Below are 15,373 nucleotides of genomic sequence, written 5' to 3'. Positions count from 1 at the left end.
GTTTGCGCCTACATAGGACCACGGAGTTCTTTTTGACTCTTTACGCGTGTCTTCTGTTTCTTCTTTGCGCAGAAAATCTTTCATTTTCTAGCTTTGAGCTATCTTCATTTCCTCTGTCCACTTTGGTCAGCTGATTCATGTCCTCTTTTTGCGGATCAGGGATACTGGGAATACCTCTTGTAGAGTTATCTGACGTTATTTGGATTGGTGCTGTATGGTTTCTAGTAGAATTTCAAGTTGCTTCAGCTCTGATTTCACTGAGATGATCCATTTGTTATTGGACACTTTCCCTCCAATTGCCGTGTTGCATATCCTGTTTGTAATTCTGCAGAGGTTCATGCGGGTCAGATGTCCATAGAAAGACAGTCGCCTTTTCCTCACAGATGTGATTCTGCCTTCTTGGTTATGGTTCAACTCACTGTTGTGTCTGATCCTGCAAGCGCCATCCTCTTATCTTACTGACTCTACTATTCTCCATAGGATCTTTTCCGTTCCGTAAGCTCTGGTTTCCTGAGTGGACCATTTTTGTCCATCAAGAGGCATTCAGGGGTATAGAGTACGAATGTCCGTACTACTGAGTTGCAATGTTTGAGGTTCTTGGAAAGGTACTCGGAGATGTAAATGCTCTTGCAGGAGTGATAGACCCTCTCCAACTCTGCTCGTCTGGTATTGTCAAGTTCTCACAAAAATTGCTGAAATCCACTCTCCTAAATACCTGACGGCAGGGACTTTATGAATGGCGATGGTTTCTAATGGAATTGCTGATTGACTCTCTGAGTTTTTTGTAGATTGACCCTCAACCGGCCTTAGGTGCTATGCTGTAGAGACTCTGCAGCCGGTGAGTACCCTTCTCTATATTATTGGCAAAAAAAACTGTAAAGGCTGGGCAAGGTACTCTGATGTCATCTTTCTTGTGTCCAATATCTATTTCAGTTCCTGATGGTAGTCCATTCCCTATAGTCTTCTCCAGTGTATAGTTGAAGAATATGCACAAGTGTCATCACTTCCCATTTTAATGGTAAAACTCTTAGAGCTCACCTCTCAAAAATGGTTCAAATGGCTCTCAGCACTATGGGACTTAACTTCTGAGGTCATCAGTCCCCTAGAACTTAGAACTACTTAAACCTAACGAACCTAAGGACATCACACACATCCATGCCCGAGGCAGGATTCGAACCTGCGACCGTAGCGGTCGCGCGGTTCCAGCCTGACGAACCGCTTGGCCATTCCAGCCGGCTAGCTCACCTCTAAGATTGACTTTGGAGATGGTGTTCCTCAGAGTGGGGTGAACTGGTCTGGTGGGCTTATCATTTAGGCCCAGCTCTCATTGGCCTCTCAGGATCCGCCTGTCTGTCGAATCGTATGCCTCTTGAATGTCCATTAGCGCTGGAATTATTTAATTGTATGCATATTTCGCAATGATCATATCCATTTTTGTAGTTTGTCTAACCGAAACTGGCAGATATTTGTGTTTACTGCGTTAGCTAATCACTCCTAATCAGCAATAAATAGTATTGTAGAAATGAAGCTTAAATCGCAAAAGCTCAACAACGTCTCCAAGCCCAATGAGTCCCTATGACGTTCTATACCATACTCTCTGTATAAATTAGCTTAAGTCTTTAGCATAATGTTCCCAACGACTGTAGACTGGGGATAGGTCACAAAAAAGAAAAATATCGATGCTTTAGCAAGCAATAAATTATCCGAAAGTGACGGAAATAGGCAGATATGGTGTACATGTACCAACAGACAAACGATTACAGTTTCAGAAAAATTGCATCATTGATTGGAGAGAAAGAGCTTCACTATTTGACCAAGTCAATAACGCATTGATTCGCCTGTGGCACTTATTCGAGCAGTTATGCGGCTTGACGTTGATTGATATAGTTGCTGGATGTTCTTCAAAGGGATCGCCAAAATCCCAGGATGGGTGGAGGGTACTGCCCACAACGCTCCAGACATTCTTAGTTGGCGAGAGATTCGGCTACCTTGCTGGCCAAGGAAGGTTTTGGCAAACACGAGGGCAAGCAATAGAAGTTCTCGCCGTGCGAAAGTGGGCGTTTTCTTGCTGAAATGTAATCCCTGGATGGCTTACCATGAAGGGCAAGAAAACGGGGCGCAGAATATCGTCGACGTTCCGCTATATTGTAGGAGTGTAGCGCATGACAACAAAAGGGGTTCTGTTATAAATGGCACACCAGACCATGACTCCTTGTCTGGACGTATGGCAGGTGACAGTCAGGTTGGTATCCCACTACTCTCTGAGGAGTCTCCAAACCTGTCTACAGTCTGGAATCGCGTTGACTGGAGTAGATTTGTGTTCAGTGATGAGTCTCGCTTCGAACTGAGCCCCAGTGACCAATGAAGACACAGAAAAGCACTCCGTCGTCAGGCCACAAGTGGCCCACAGGGGCCATCCGACCGCCGTGTCATCCTCAGCTGAGGATGCAGGTAGGAGGGGCGCGTGGTCAGCACATCACTCTCCCGGTCGTTATGATGGTTTTCTTTCACAGTAGCCGCTACTATTCGGTCGAGAAGCTCCTCTATTGGCATCACGAGGCTGAGTGCACTCCGAAAAATGGCAACAGCGCAGGGCGGCCCGGATGGTCACCCATCCAAGTGCCGGCCACGCCCGACAGCGCTTCACTTCTGTGATCTGACGGGAACCGGTGTATCCACTGTGGCAAGGCCGTTGCCAATGAAGACACAGAGATGGGATACAAACCTCTCTGTTGCCAGCCATATGGCCTGACAACCAGGGATGATGGCCTGAGGCACCATTTCTTTTCATAGCACGACCCCTTCAGTTGTCATTGCGGCTCCCTTACAGCACAGCGGAACGTCGACGATGTTCTACGGCCCGTTCTGTTGCCCTTCATGATTAGCCATCCTGGGCTAACATTTCAGAGACATATCCCCACATTCACATGGCGGGATTTTGTGCTGTTTGTCTTCGTGCTTGCGAAACCCTAGCTTGGCCAGCTTGGTCACCGGATTTTTCCCCAGCTGAGAACGGTTGAAGCATTATGGGCAGAGCTCTTCAGTCATTTTGGGATTCTGAAGCTGTAACACACAAGTTGGACAGAACTTTGCTTGATACCCCACGGGAGGACGTCCAACAACTCCATCAGTCAATGCTAAGCCAAGCAGCTGCTTGCATCAGGACGAGAGGTGGACCAATGGGTTATTGACTTGATCAATTTGTGAAACTGCTTCTGTCAGAGTAATCATCCAGTTTTTTCTGAAACTGTAATCATTTGTTTGTCTGTAGTTGTGCATCACATCTACCGATTTCTGTCCCCTTAGTTTTTTTGTGATTTACAGTGCCTGTGTTACTCCAAATTACGGTGGAAAGTTCCTTCGGACGAGCATGCATGCTTATCACGTGCGGTCGCCTTACCACTTGGCTACCCCAGCATGACGTACAGCCAGACCCAAACTTCCATAAATAGTCAGCCATGTGTCTGCAACTTGTATATCCATTATCTACGTTCCTTTACAGGTGAGGCGTTTGAGTTAAAAATCGCTGCCCGGTGCCGGGTGGATAGAAACGATATTGCAGTGCCTGTGTTATTCTGAATTACGATGCAAAGTTCATTTGAGATGCATGCTTGTCCAAAGGAACAGTCTCTGCGGCGACTACAGATTTTAGATATATGGCTGACGACATATGGAAGTTTGGGTCTCACCGTGAGTCATGCACGAATAGCCAAATGGTAGCCGGCACGGTGACTCAGCGTGTTCGACGGACGGTTAACTGCCCTCTGTAATAAAAAAAAAATCTGAGTGTATGAATCAACAACGACCTCGGCCGGGTGTCATGGGGCGTCCGCAACGATCAAATACAACGAACAAGAACGAACAAAATGAGATTTTAAAAAAGTGGTAAAACGACCACTCGCGATAACCGGGAAAGCCGCGTTCGAGTCCCAGTCCGGCACAAACGTACATTGTCGTCATTCTACAGCTGAATTCCATTATGACGCTGTGTTGATGAAGAAGACACGCCAGGAGCGCCAAATGTGGACGACTTTGTCAAACCTTAATGGCAGACATTTCGCAGTTCGTATAGAAATTAATAGTAACCAGATGAATCATGATACTTCAATAAAATTCTTCAGGGTATCAGACCGCATCGTCATAATTTAAAATGCACCAACATTTCGGCCAGCGTTGCAGCTAGCCTTCATCAGGGCCTTACGTTAACTGCTAAATGAACACACTTGATTCCTTAAATAGCTGAACGAGAAAACCGTGTCGTTGCTTGATTGGCTGTAAAAGGAGGAGGAGGAGGGGTGAAAGGTATACTTTATTGGTGTTTCCTTTATTATCTGTCATTGGCTGAAATAGCTGTTTCCTATTGGTCTTTATATTAATCCACCCCATTGGAGGAGACGGACGAATAGCGAACAGGTGATGGCTGTGACGTCACACTGTTTCCATGCTGTCCAGAAGCCGGCTGCGGCGTGCCATTGCTTTGTGTACTCGCGACCACTACTGCGGCTCTCCGCGTGTCTGCATGGGCCGCCACGGCTCTGCCGCCGCTCCGTAGCCCTGCTATTGCAGGCAGCCAAGACCTCGGAAGCTTGTACCCGTCCTCTCTATTCATGTTGGCTGGTCTTTTGGCTATTTCTATCGCCTCTCTAATCTTTCTTTTGAAAGTGAGAGGCTGTTTCGCCAGGACGCGGGCTTCTTGAAAAAATATTGGTTTCCCGCACTCGTCTCGGTGTTCCGCCACTGCTGACTTAGTGTGTTGTTTCAGGCGGATATATCTTTCATGTTCCGAGAGCCTTGTGTTAATCGGACGTCCCGTCTCACCTATGTAGACTAATCCACACGCACAACCAATTTCATACATGCCAGCTGTGTGTAGTTTGTCAACTGCATCCTTGGTAGAACCGAGCATGTCTGATATTTTGTTTCTGCTTCGGAAAATTGGTTTGATGTCGGCTTTTCGTAGAATTTTGCCAATACGTTCGGTGACCCCTTGTACATATGGTAACACAGCAATGCTCTGTGCCTCCTTCTCCTCTTCCCTATTAGTCTTCTCCCTTGTCGACATGGTGCTGTCTATCATCTGCTTCCCATAGCCATTAGTTCCGAAGATGAACCTGAACGCCTCAGTGTAAACCTAAATTGGTATAATTACAGGCATGTAACTTGAATAGTACATGAATTATTGGGGTCAAAATGGCCGATTACTGTCGATCGCGCCAGGCCATAAGTACTCCACAGTTACACGAAGAAATGGTAGCAGCATGCTTATAAATATATTTATTCATCTGTGTCTTTCTTTATATCCGATATATACTATTCATGAAGAAATTGATTAAATATTTACTGTGTTTTAGAAAGCACAGAGACATTAGGCTACTGACCTACCTTTGTTCTATTACTTTGATATATGTTTATTTAATTTGTTTATGCATCTAATAATGTGTGTTAGAGCGTGTTTATTGCCCAGTCTTAGGAATATTTATTTAATTTCAAGTTAATTAAATTTAACTCCAGTATTTCGTATGTGTTTAAATATGTTTGTGACTGTATGTTGGATTGAAGACATGGTGCGAGTGCTGTAGCCAGTCACAGCGCTCGTGAATGGGAAGACCGGATGTAAGCGAGTTCGGGAGAGGAGGACACAGGGCAGTTATGGGGAGTGCGGCACAGGACACGGGAAGGACTTTGGCAGTGGAGGAGTTTGCACGTGGTCGCGGTATTTCGGAGTGCCGGCCTGCGCTCTTGTGTGATTTCCGTGGCTTCTGCAGTGAAGTCGTAGTATGCGTTCAGAAGTGAATATTTCGCGAGCTATGTTGTTGTTCATAACTAATTGCGTGAAGTAAGAATCTATATTTTATTTTATTTCTGGACCACCGACACCTATAAGTGTTTTGCAGAAATATACCGAATTCTCAAAAGTACTTTTACTATCGTACTCATCATTTAAAGTCGTTAAGATAGTACCTGCAGATTTTAGTAAATTGCAGTTTTTCACTTATAAATTTATATGTTACATTCATAATTCGCAATTTCCAAGTGATAGAAACCTTCAACCATTCGATTCATGTGTGTATTCTTATCGTATACTGTAGACTCAGCAGTATTTGGCCTGTGATGCGGCAACTACGAATCCCAGCCCCTAGACAACGAAACCAACCAAAACTTTTAATATTTCAACGTTGAGTCGGAGGGTACGTAGTTGAGGGCCAATTCATTCACTATTGCTTGAAAGCCCGCAGCCAACACCGGGCAGTCGACTTTCAGGTAAAGCGTCTGCCCTGTACGGAAATATACATAATGAATGCACGAGAACTGGTTGCAGACACGTAGCTGACGACATATGGATTTGGGGTCTGGTCGTGAGTCGTGCTCAGGTAGCCAGTTGGTAAGTCGACGGCTTGCGATAAGCTGGAAATCCGGCTTCGAGTCCTGGCCCGCCACAAATTTTCGTTGTCGTCATTCCATTCTATAGCTGACGGTACTCCTTATTCGCAACGGCGAATACATTTCCTTTATTGAACTTTCCTGACATTTGCTCGTCAATGATTCAGGTAAATCACTTAAATGATAAATGTGGATGTTCGAAAGGTGTTAAACTCCGGTCTTCCCGAATGTAATTTGTTTACCTACATTACCAGTTCTCCAATGTACTTCAGTTAGGATTACACCAAAAAATGTCGAATTTTCTCTCTTCGGTTCCGTCAGCATCTTTGTTACACTTCAGTACAAGCTACAATACCGACTTGTTGGTGAGCCGGCAACGGTATTCTGCGCTCCTATACCGTTTTCCGTTGGGGGCACTCGATAAGAACTCCAACAGCAGTCGAAAAAAAATTGGACGCTAATAACCTCGATGTAGCGAGAGTCTTGTATACCTTATGCGTAAGTTTTCCTGCGTTTCCCTTAGGTATCTGAATGCGATGTTTGACTCCAGGAGTATATCACTAACTCAGTATTTTGATATGGCTAATAGTTCAAATGGCTCTGAGCACTATGGGACTTAACTTCTGAGGTCATCAGTCTCCTAGAACTTAGAACTACTTAAACCTAACTAACCTAAGGACATCACACACATCCATACCCGAGGCAGGATTCGAACCTGCGACCGTAGCGGTCGCGCGGCTCCAGACTGTAGCGTCTTGAACCGCTCGGCCACTCCGGCCGGCAGTATTTTGATATGACCGGATACAATTTGAGCTTATTAAGTAATGATTTAACCGACTGTCACCATTTTATACGGTATTTAGTACAGTGATTCTCTCCCAGTTACGTATAACTTGGGAAGAAAGAAGTAATTAAGTTGTCTGAGAGAGATCTTGTCATAACAGCACAATTAAGAGTATCGTGCGAGGGAAAGTTACGGCACCTGAGATGGTGGTGACCCAGTAACAGACGCCACTATAATTGCCTTAGTTACGTGTATTACGCGTTCCAAAACGAAGGGCTCACTTATTTGTAGGAAACTATGTAGAGGAGTAGAGTTAGAGCTAAACGCCTGGTTAACATCCAATTGAATGGAGCCGTAGTAATACTTAAGACGTGTAAGGACAATGGAAGAAATCATCTATGATATTATTCAAGGACACATCTCGGACACTGGCCAGAAGTGCTGTTAGGAAGTCATGGTGAGATCTGAAATAGTATGGAGTACCGGGTGTTCAGACATGTGGGTAAAGTGTTAACTAGTATATCCTAACCACTACAGTGAATCCATCAGCGTCGTGTTTGTCAGACTTGCAATACACTGTTCGTGGTAACGGTGTTCATTAACAATTTAACGGGTTATATAGATGCATTAACCAATGTACATCCATACAAATTGTAAAAATGGAGAAAGTGAACAGAGAGGGGGGCGCAGGAGATGGACAAAGAGCAGGAGATGGCCTAACGGAATTGGAGTTAACAGTTACCCTGGAAACGTGGGATACTCAGCTAGTTTAACAAATTTCACTCCTATTTGTATGCAAAATTTCACTGTTGTGTGTAGCGAATTTGGTCCTATAGTTTCTATTTCAGGCAGCTCAATCTCTATGCGCCATACATCCTGAAAATTGTGTCGCACAACCATATAATTTTGCACTTACAGCCAGTGCTATATTTTTACACTGTCTGTGAAAAGCATTTAAAATGCAATATGTAGTTACAACATAAATAAATTGAAACGTGATGCAGCAATTTTTCAAGCATCTCAGTGTTTATGATGTGATATTTGCTGAACTATACATCGTACAGTGCTATAATTATGTAGGTACATTAAGCGCGATATGTGGAGACTGTCTGTGAATTTTCTTGTAAATAGATTTCGTGCCAAAGAATTAAAACTTAAACGCCATGAATGGTGCGGCAGTTCTGCACGCGTCTCACTGTTTATGATGTCATGCATCCTAAACTATGTGAAGTACAGTGATTTGATTTTCTTGGTAAATTACTGGTAATTTCAATGATATATCTGAACACTGTCTGCAAAATGTGTCGTGAACATAGAAAGTAGTAAATAAGTAATAAATTAAAACGTAATGCTTCATGTGGCTGTTTTACTGCATTCATAGCGAAGCTATAGTAATCTATAAGCTTTTTTTCCTTTCATAATTTTGTGCCGGTTATCAGCGAGATCAATTGTCATAAAAGTTTGAACTCATGTGTAAAGTTCGTCGCAAGTCACTAAGCGCTCTCATTCTCAAATACTAGATGAATTAAGTCTGTGAAATCGCGTATCGTGAGTCACATTTCGCTTTCAACCCAACGCCCACCCCTTTCATTGGTAGAAGGTTCCTACCACTACAGAGATCCTCTTCAGGGTGTTATGTATACTAAGTTTGGTTGAAATCGGTCATATACCTATTTCTATAATATGTATGAATACGTGTGAAATATATTTGAGATGTGCTTATGTGGACAAACCCACAGGTAAAAAGCTGATCCTAAGCCCTGGGAACGATTTCAATGATATTTGGTACACATATGAGATTACAGTTTGGAGAGCAATACTATAGAGATAAGATCCACCAGTACCCTGCTGGGGTGAGTGTGATAACGCAGAGAGACAAGGGAGGACGAGTAGACGGACAGACAGCGTGGGAGGAAGGAAGAGACAGGCATAGATTGAAGGAGGAGAAATTTTTTTTGGGGGGGGGGATATTGGCAGAGAGAAGGGAGTCAACGAGATCGACAAAGGAAGAAAATAAGAGGAGACGTGCAGAGAAAAGAAAGACGAGGAGATAGGCATAGAGATGGGGGAGGAGGGATGAACAAACAGAAGAGGAAGAGGAAATGGACAGACAAAGGGATGAGGAGGTGATAGTCAGAGAGAGGGGAGAGGAGGAGATGGAGGAAAAGGGAGAAGAGATACAGGGAGAAAGGAGATTAACAGAGAGAGGGGGCGGGAGAAGATGGACAGAGAGAGCAGGGAGAAAACTGACAACGAATTGGGGAGGTGGAGATGGAATTAGGGGGGCAAGAGGATATGGAATCTGAGGGAGGAGGAAGAGATGGACAAAGAGAGGGGCAGGGGGAGATGGACAGAGAGGGAGGGGGTGGGAGAGGTGGGCAGAGAGAGAGTGTGGTGAAGATGGACAGACGGGGAAGGAGGAGACGGACTAATAGAAGAATGGAATAAATACATACCTGGACAACGGAAGGTACTCAGCTAGTACAGGAAACAAAAACTGTAATCATACATTTTACAAGCTTCTTAGAAACGAAAGTCTAAGTACACTAAACCTATTAAGCCGAACAATATCGAAACATGATCTGCAAGTGTAAGACAGTACTTTAAAATGTTTTAACGCCAGAAACGCTTGTACACAATGAATGTTGCTCTCCGGATTGACTTACAGCACAGTGACGAGATTTGAATATTGTGAGACATGGGACATCGGAGGCCTGCCTCTAGTGATCGAAAGGTATTAACAACCCCAGTTGAGAACCGCTACCTATAACCGTGGTCCGCAGGTGTTCCGGGGAGAATGCAATAGATCAGCTCTTTGCCTATCTGTAGGCTACTGGGAAAGCTGTGTTGACTCAGACAGTACGCAAACGTCCGCAAAGGTCGATGTAGGTGTCCATTACAAGCTAGAATATAAAGCACGCAGTACCATAGTGTACGCAGAAAGTGGACACATCTTTTTGGATTGTTTCCTGGGTAAGACCTACTTTTTTATTTATGGTAAGGTGTTATGGAACCAAATTACTAAGGTCATCGGTCCCTTAGCTCACACACTATTTAATCTAACTTTAACTTAAGCTAAGGACGACACACAAACCCATGTCCGAGGGAGGACTCGAACCTCCGACGGGCGAGGGGAGCCGCGCGGACCGTGACAAGACGCCTAAGACCGCGCGGCTATCCCGCGTGGCTAAGACCTACCTCTTAAGTTTTCATGGTGGGTCCTTTTTGTCCTCTTATCCTCTATGCCCTGTCCGCTGAGCTTAAATGAGCCACAGCTGGCTTGGATGTTATGGTGTGGGGAGGCATGTTGCGTGGGCGTACTGGCCTCCAAATCTTTGAACACTATAGGCTCACCGATCAACGTTCTTGTGACACTGTACTTCTTCCACATGTGCGTCCTTTCAGGACTACATTCGCCCATGACTTCGTTTTTATGGGTTACAATGCGCGACTCCATCGAACAGCAAGGGGAGGAGCTCTTTGTACGAGAGGATATTTTGTGAATGGGCAGATCTGTCCGTTCCCCCGACTTAAATACCATAGAACAAGTGTGGGATGTGTTGGGGAGACGTTTTGCAGCTCGTCGACAAGCACCATAGACCATTCAGCAGCTGTCAACGGCGCTGGTGGAGGATGGAAGACCCTACCTTAAGAACTACTTAGCAACCTCGTGGACAGCGTGGAAGCGCGTTGCAGAGCATGCATTGCTGTCCGTGGTGATCACACACCCTATTAAGAACCATGTCCCGCCTTTTTTAATACTTATGGGACTGTCAGAAATCGCGGTGACTTCACTATAATTATTGTCTCTGAATGAAAGTGTCATTGTGTATACCTTTCAGTTCTCTGTACCATAGCGCAGCAACTGTTTCCACCTGTATAGATGGTGCAAATTTCATCTAGTTATGTTATCTGGCAATGTCAACACATGCAAAATTTACTTTCGTCCTTAAGTTCTATACACTATATTTAAGTGTTTTCTTCTCCTTCTTCCATTTACACCCTATGTAGTCTTTAGTTTTGCTGCTTATCGACTTGTCCTCTAGTGCGTCGATGTTCTTTTAGAGATTTCATCTACTAACTCTCTTAGACGCGTCCGGTGAGCAACGTTCCTAATGGCTTCAAAAATTTGCCGTTCAGTGGGTATGCTGTATATCTATTATGTGCGTCTGATGCTTCCGCAATTCCTACAGAAGAGCAACTGTGTTCTGGGATTCCTGACTCCCCACCTATGCAATTTAGTGTCGCACTTACATTCAAGTGGTTTATTTGCATGGATAAGGTCCGTGTCCAGATGACGAATGACTCATGCATGAGCTAGGATCGGGGTGTTTGAGTCTTAACCGCCCAGAGATTCCTTATCACTGGTCTGCCATTCGCCTTGTCAGGTCTTCGCTTGCCTTTCCGTTCCCTTGTTCGTCACAAGGTGGAATCGAACGTGGACGAATGGCATCGGGTTCTCTTCACCAACTCGAATAAGATTTGTGAAACAATCTCGGTTTTCATGCCGCGTCAATTCGGGGAGCCAGCTTTGCGAAAGAAGCGGCGACACTTTCTGCGCAACCCATTCATCATTCTGCACGACAACGCGAGGGCGCATGCAACGCAAGCTGTGGCTGTTCTGTTCGGTCGATGGGACTGGGAAGTACTGTATAATCCACCACACTTCCCGGACTTACGTCCTTGTGACTTTGATTTGAGTCCAAAGATGAAGGAACTACTTCGTGGCATTCGCTTCAGAACTGTTCCAGAGAGTCGACAGGCAGTAGACGGCTCCATTCGCACCATCAACAGAACAAGCTCTGCTAACGGTATGCTACGCCTTCCACATCGCTGGCAACGGATTGTACACAACTTTGGTGACTACTTTGAAGGACAGTAACATGTGTAAACATGTAACTCTTTTGTATCGGTTGTGAATAAATAGTTGCTATTATTTAAGTTCCAACCTAAGTACAACATTTCAGTTCCTTGTCATTCCCCTCATCACATTTAGTGGGTTGGGGTTAACGTGTTGTACATGTCAATTGGTTTGCACAGGAAATGAAATTAGAGTGAGAGGGATTCGTATAATACTTGTTTAACTTAATATGCGATCATTACGTAACACCTGTTGAAGTGAAACAAACAAATGCAATATCATCTGAGAAATGTTATGGATAAATGAGAAAAAGTGCACGTATGTGCGATTTGAGCTATATTGTCTACGCCTGCGAAACCATGGACTGATTCGAAAGATAATGAACTGTTCGTCCAATGAATCGATCTAATTGTTTCAACGACAGCAGACAGTCACAGTACATACAGTTGGGATGCATTTTATTTGATTTTAATTTATATAAATGTGTTTCTTCATCAGGGATTAAACATAGGGAGCGAACGGTTACCTACAACATCTGTACAAACTATACTACAGCTCTGATAGTCGAGGAGAAGGAAAAGCAGAGAGTATTTAGAAAGGAATGAGCTGAATCTTATTCGCCATGATATTCAGCCTGTGCGTAGAGCAAGTGGGCAAGGAAATTAAGAAGAAGTTTGGAAATGGATTAGAGTTCATTGAGAAGAAGAAAAAACTTACAGATTTTCCCATGAAATTAAAATCCTATTGGAGAAGGTAAAGGATCTGTAACAGGTATGTAACAGAATAAGAAAGTGTCTTGGAAAGAGGCTGTAAGATGAATAGCTGCGAAAGAGAAATAAGAGTAGCGGACTGTGCTCGAATTAAATTAGGTGATGCTGAGGGAATTAGCTAACGTTGTGTAGCAAAATTACAGATGTCGGCCATAGTAAAGAAGATATCAAATGTAGATAGGCAATAGCAGGAAAATGTTTCCTGAAACGAGAAATACATTAACAATGAATATAAATGCGGATGTCAGGTAGCCTTTTTGGAATGTGTTTTTTGTTTGGATTAAGCCTTACATGAAAGTGAAGTGTGGAAGACTGACTGTACGGACGGGAAGAGAATAGAAGCTTTTAGAATGTGGTCCTGCAGAAGAACTCTGATGAGTATATGGTTATTTGGAGGAACTAATGAAGAGGTATTGGATCGAATTAGTGAGAAAGGAGCTTTATAGCACAACTTTGGTACAAGAGGGGGTAATGGAAATGAGCGTTTGGCGTCATCGGCCGGGAGGCCCCTCGCGGGGCAGGTCCGGCCGCCATATCGCAGGTCTTATTACATTCGGCGCCACATTGGGCGACCTGCACGCCGGATGGGGATGAAATGATGATGAACACAACACAACACCCAGTCCCTGAGCGGAGAAAATCTCCGACCCAGCCGGGAATCGAACCCGGGCCCAGAGGACGGCAATCCGTCACGCTGACCACTCAGCTACTGGGGCGGACACAAGAGGGGGTAGGCTGATGTGAGACATCTTGAGCCACCGAGAAATAATTGCAGAAGAAGAAACAGTCATATACAGTTTTGTGTACACACGTTCAGCGTATGTTTTTTCGGATCCTCTAACGATTCTTGTAAGCAACACCAACAGGTTGACACAGGTGCCGTTAGATTTGAAACGCCAGGAGACAGTTACAGTGTGTGTCGAACTTATCCATTACCCTTCGTTTATGCCATCAATGACAAATCAATGGAAACAGTAACTATTGTAAAATACCTGGGAGTAACCAACTGGAGAGAAGCAAAGTAAAATCAGTACATAAAACAATACTACGAAAAGCAGAAACTACGCTGAGATTCATTGAAAGGAAACCAGGAAATGTAATTCATCCACCAAAGAAGTGGTTTGCAAAACCCTTATTGGATTAGTAGAAGTTGAAGAGACACAGAAGATGCAACGAAAAGCGGTATGTTTAATCAGGGTATCGTTTAAGCGGCGCGAGGGCGTTAGTGAGATGCTAAAATGAAAGGAAAGAGAGAAGCCTCGGGGAGAAATGCTACGAGAGAGCCGGCCGGAGTGGCCATGCGGTTCTAGGCGCTACAGTCTGGAACCGCATGACCGCTACGGTCGCAGGTTCGAATCCTTCCTCGGGCATGGATGAGTGTGTTGTCCTTAGGTTAGTTAGGTTTAAGTAGTTCTAAGTTCTAGGGGATTGATGACCACAGCAGTTAAGTCCCATAATGCTCAGAACCATTTGAACCAAAAGCTACGAGAGAGGCATTGTGCAGAGAGGTTTCCTGTGGAAATTCCAAGACCATACTGTTCTGACGTAATCACAAGCGCCGACTCGAAGATGAAGAACGCAAGAGAATAGAAGGCGGTGAAACGACGTCGGTCAAAGGTGCGCTGATTAGGACCGCACAATGACAGGAGCGGCCTCTGTAAGTAGCCTGTTTGTATGTTGGCAGCGCTATGGAGTGTGTTAATATTGCTGACAGCGCTCTGTGCCCTCAGCAAGAGATTCTGTGGTAGGACGGACTAGCAGTTAGCGAGTGGATACAGAAGTGTATGGACATGCTTTTCTTAGTGGAGACACTCTGTTGGTAGGACACACACTGTAAAATGTGATGAAATTTCTTATAAGAAAAGTTGCAAAGAAAGGTATGATAATGGATGTATGGTTGCTAGTGTTTGGGGAGTCGAATTATTGACAAATGCCGGCCGGGGTGGCCGAGCGGCTCTAGGCGCTACAGTCTGGAACAGCGCGACCGCTACGGTCGCAGGTTCGAATCCTGCCTCGGGCATGGATGTGTTTGACGTCCTTAGGTTAGTTAGGTTTAAGTAGTTCTAAGTTCTAGGGGACTGATGACCTCAGAAGTTAAGTCCCATGGTGCTCAGAGCCACGTGAACCAATAGCCCCCATTCGGATATCCGGGAGGGGACTGCCAAGGGGGAGGTTACCATGAGAAAAAGATTGAATAATCAACGGAAGGATGACGTACTACGAGTCGGGGCGTGGAATGTCAGAAGCGTGAACGTGGTACGGAAACTTGAAAATCTGAAAAGAGAGATGCAAAGGCTCGACCTAGATATAGTAGGGGTCAGTGAGGTGAAATGTGATGAAGACAAGGATTTCTGGTCAGATAAGTATAGGGTAATATCAACAGCAGCAGAAAATGTTATAATGGGAGTAGGATTCGTTATGAATAGGAAGGTGGGGCAGAGAGGGTGTTACTGTCAACAGTTCAGTGATAGGTTTGTTCTTGTCAGAATTGACAGCAACCCAACACCAACAACGATAGTTCAGGAATACATGCCGACATGGCAAGCTGAAGTTGAAGAGATAGAGAAAGTGCATGAG

The 15,373-nt window shown here is 44.6% G+C and overlaps 1 pseudogene; it reads right to left on the bottom strand.

Annotated features, from left to right (window-relative positions):
* Positions 1 to 2,579: 2,579 nt before the first annotated feature.
* On the bottom strand, positions 2,580 to 2,697 carry LOC126420050 (5S ribosomal RNA; annotated as a pseudogene).
* Positions 2,698 to 15,373: the final 12,676 nt, after the last annotated feature.

The sequence above is a fragment of the Schistocerca serialis genome, chromosome 9, assembly GCF_023864345.2.
Source record: "Schistocerca serialis cubense isolate TAMUIC-IGC-003099 chromosome 9, iqSchSeri2.2, whole genome shotgun sequence".
NCBI lineage: Eukaryota > Metazoa > Arthropoda > Insecta > Orthoptera > Acrididae > Schistocerca > Schistocerca serialis.
This window is presented reverse-complemented; position numbering and strand designations above follow the sequence as displayed.